This window comes from Empidonax traillii, unplaced genomic scaffold (assembly GCF_003031625.1).
Source record: "Empidonax traillii isolate 1590-97213 ecotype Southwest subspecies unplaced genomic scaffold, ASM303162v1 scaffold1000:size392382, whole genome shotgun sequence".
Lineage (NCBI taxonomy): Eukaryota > Metazoa > Chordata > Aves > Passeriformes > Tyrannidae > Empidonax > Empidonax traillii.
The window spans coordinates 46,256-50,549 of NW_020956193.1; positions in this window are offsets into that span (position 1 = coordinate 46,256).

Genomic DNA, 4,294 nt, shown 5'->3' on the forward strand with positions numbered 1-4,294 from the left:
CCCCGCCCCCGGCCCTGTTTACCCCCGCCAGCTGTCCGGGGCTCCCCCCCAGCCCAGCCGCCGCGCACCGCGCATGCGCCACGCCAACTGCGCAACCGCCCCCCGCGCGGCGCCACGCCCCGGGCTCTGCGCAAACGGCGTAAGTGCCGTTCGTGAATAGCACAGCGCTCGCTGCGCGCCGCCCGGCCGGGATTGACAGCTCGCCGAGCCAATGGGAAGGGAAGGAGCGTTTCCTGAGGGATCCGCCAATCGGCGCGAGGGGGCGGGAGCACGGCGGCGCGAAGAGGCTGCTGGGAGTTGTAGTCAGGGAGTGATGGCGGCCATAGCTCCACTTCCCCAAGCCTGGGTGGGTTTGAAGCCTCCACTGTGTGTGTCTGCACCCTCTCGGCTCCATCGGCACCTCGAGGTGTGGACTCGGCTACGAGGGTGGCGAAGGGTCTGGAGGGGAAGCCATAGGCTGAGATCACTCCGTTTGTCCAGGAGGCTGAAGGGAAATCTCCTTGGGGTCTGCAGCTTTCCCATCCCTGGAAGTGTCAAAGGACAGGCTGGACGGGGCTTGGAGCAACCTGGGCTAGTGGAAAGTGTCCCTGCCGATGGCAGAGGGTGGAATGAGATGGGCTTTAAGGGCCCTTCCAACTCATTCCATAGTTCTATTCCTCCCAAGGGGCAGCTCCGATCTCTGCTCTGGGTGAGCAGGGAAATCACCCTGGGAATGGCTGGAGCTGTGTCAGGGCAGGCTCAGGTTGGATCTCAGGGAAAGGTTCTTCCCCCACAGGCTGGTTGGGCACTGAACAGGCTCCCCAGGGCAGTGGGCACGGCCCTAAGGCTGCCAGAGCTGCAGGAGGGTTTGGACAGTGCTCCCAGGGACAGGGAGGGATTTTTGAGGTGTCTGTGCAGGGCCAGGGGTTGGACTGGATGATCCTTGTGGGTCCCTTCCAGATCAGGAAAATCGTACAATCCCAAAGTAGTTTGGGTTGGAAGGGACTTTAAAAATAATCCAGTTCCAACCCTGCCATGGGCAGGGACACCTTCCACTAACCCAGGGTGCTCCAAGCCCCGTCCAACCTGGTCTCGGACACTTCCAGGGATGGGGCAGCCACAGCTTCTCTGGGCAACCTGTGCCAGGGCCTGCCCACCCTCACAGGGAAGAAGTTTTTCCTAAAATCTAATCTAAACCCACTCTCTTTTAGTTTGAAGCCGTTCCCCCTCGTTCTGTCACTCCAATCCCTTGTCAATAGTCTCTCTCCATCTCTCCTGTCAGCTCCCTTCAGGTACTGAAAGGCCACAATGAGGTCACCCTGTAGCCTTCTCCAGGCTGAACAATCCCAGTTCTCTCAGCCTTTCCTCACAGCGGAGCTGCTCCAGCCCTCTGATCACCTCGGTGGCCTCCTCAGGACATTCTGTGATTCTCTGACGTCTCCATGGGCAGCGAGTTGTGACCAAGTCCCTGCAGGAAAACCCACCCCAGCGCTTGCTCCTTCCAGCACAACTCACCGAAGGGAAGTGTGTGAGAAGCAGCTCGCCCAGGCAGCACAAAGCTCGGGGCTTTTTGGAAAATAAAACTCCTGTGGGAAGAGCCAGGGGGTGGCAGTGTTTGCAAAACCCTTCCCTTTGCCTTTATCCTTTGCAGACTGTGGGGACGGGCCTGGGCTGAAGGCAAAGCTGGTGACCCCTCCAGTCCCAATTATCCCAAAAAGGGTGTGTGTGTATGTGAAACAAATCAAAACTTACCAATTCACCCCTCTGTAATTTATTTCCACAATTAAACATCCCCGAAGTCTATTATTAAAGTGTAATGAATAGTATAAATTTTCATTTAGATCTTAATTCCCTGGCTCCCAGATAATCCCAGCTGCATGGCAGAAGAAAATTGCTACTTGCTTATTCCAATAGAAGGAGGAAAAGCCCCTTAAATCAGACATTATGTGGAAGCCTGAGGACTCTCCCCTACACCTCCAGCCTCATAAATGACAGAGCTGCAATGATTTGTCTCCATCTCATAACCCATTAACTTATTCAGCTGTTGTCAAAGTTCTTTACAGAAGGTAATTGTTAATTGTTGCCTCTGCATCGGTCCAGAGGCTTTTAATTAAACAAATAATAATCGGGATCCATCACCACCATCCTTACAAAAGGGTTTTATCTTCTTTTCTCAGATACCATCCCCATGGGCATCTACAGCTCCACAGAGAAAATCGGGCAGGCTTTGGATGCCCTTGACATGGAATTTTTCCTTGCTGATGGAGAGAAAATTGGGGCGCAGGAGCCTGATTTTATTCAAGCTGGTGACAGACAGGAATAACAGGGCTGGAGACAAGGAGGGCTTGCTGGTTCTGGATGTCAGAGCTGAAGTTTCCTGCAGCAGTTTCCAAGGTGGGAAATGGAAACAAGGTGTTCTCCCAGCACCTCAGCTCCTGCAGGATAACCTGGGGAAGTATCCTCATGGAACAGGGCGTGGGTTTTCAGTACAAGGAAAGTTACAGGGAGCGAGGAATAAAACTGCCCGAGCGCTGGCCTTGCCCTTTTTACCGTATTTGAGTGGAAAACAATTTCATTCAGAAGGCATTTTTAACACTTGCAATAAATGTCTCCTTTTCTACCCTCAATCTATGCTACACACAGGGGGAAAACAAAAAACAAACAAAACAAACAAACAAACAAACAAACAAAAAAAAGAAAATTCAGTGTAAAAAACCCGTAACATGCACATAAAGTTCAATTTTACACCCTCTGCCCTTCCCAGGCTAAGGAGCACAATTCTAATTACATTCCCTCCCAGTGCAAGGATGGTGTTCCAGGAGTCACTCTGAGCACCTTGGCTGGGCCAGGACAAGCTGGAGGTAACTGGAGTGCTCTCCTAACACAGGAGACACCAAGAACTGATGAAGCCCCAAGGCAGGTCCAGGCCCAAGGCCCTGATGGGGGTATTTGCCACTGTCAGAGCGCTGCAGTGCTGACAGATTAACTCGGCAACACCAGTTTAACTGGATATCTCCAGGTTTTCATCTCCTGATCCAAAGGAAACAGGAATATAGAATCAGAATCACAGAATGGTTTGGGCTGGATGGTCTTTAAAGACTATACAGGGACACCTTCCACTAGACCAGCTTGTTCCAAGCCCCGTCCAACCTGGCCTTGGGCACATCCAGGGATGGAAATTCTTCCTCCTTGTCAAGAATCTGCACCAACCAGAATTCTTTGCAGAGTTCAACAGGCTGAAAGGCCCTTTTCCAGCCAGCTGGGAACCTGCTACCAAAGCAGCAGGGACTTCATTTGATGCTTTCCCCTCCTCTGGCAAAGGCACAACAGCCCCTCACCGAACGATCCAGCCCTACCCACCCTGGCTGCCGACTGAGCTGGGCACGAGGAGGTAGAAAAACCTGACCCAGTTATTTCACAGGAACATTGTACCTGTTTTAGCTTCTAGGAACTGCTTCTGAAAGCAAACCAGCCCCCGTGTTTTTGCCTCAGCGAGGCTCTCGCTGCCGGTGCACAGTCCTGCCTCAACCCAAAGTGTACCAACTGCGTCGCCTCGGCTCAGGCTTCTCACCCAGTTATGACTAAGCCTTTTCAGAACAAGAAACGCTTCAGGATTTCTTGCCTAATTGCTAAAACAGGTTAATTTGAATATCCAGCACATAACCAAGCGGAAGAGAGGAATTGACACACCTAGCTGGTTCCTGCTGGGGCTGACAATTCGCTTTAACTGATGGGTCACTGTTTGGGGATGGATTTGCACCGAGGAGCTGCAGCAGGGGCTGCTGGGCTCTCCTCCTGCCTGCTGGGAAGGGCTGCATTCCCTGCAGCCTTCCAAGCACCAGCGCTCTGGGAGCTGATGCCGTCTTAAATTAAGAATGTAACCGATGCAAACCAGCAGGCGTAACCTTCAAAGCTCGAGGTTTAGCTGCCACATGTCACGGAAAAAGGGCCCGTGCCTTCCCCACATGGTGCCCCCCAAGGACTAGGGGCTGCACCTTTACCAAAAGGCCCCTTGGCTCCTGAAGTTCAGCTAAACCAGGTCGAAACTCCCGCTGCTCTGGACTGCTCTGATCACACGCACAGATGACACTCAGGATGTCGGGAGCAGAGCCAAGAAATCAGGGCGGCTGAGCCCGGCCACGCAGTGCCTGGCAACTCCCCCCCCTCCTCAATGCTACTCCAGTGGTTTTATTGGAGCCTTATCAGATTTCCTGGTGACTCAGACTCGGCCGGTGACCGGGGAGAAGGGCACGGCCGTACCAGCGAGCACAGATGGGGTTACAGCGCCGTGCTGGGCCAGAATAGCATTCAATGC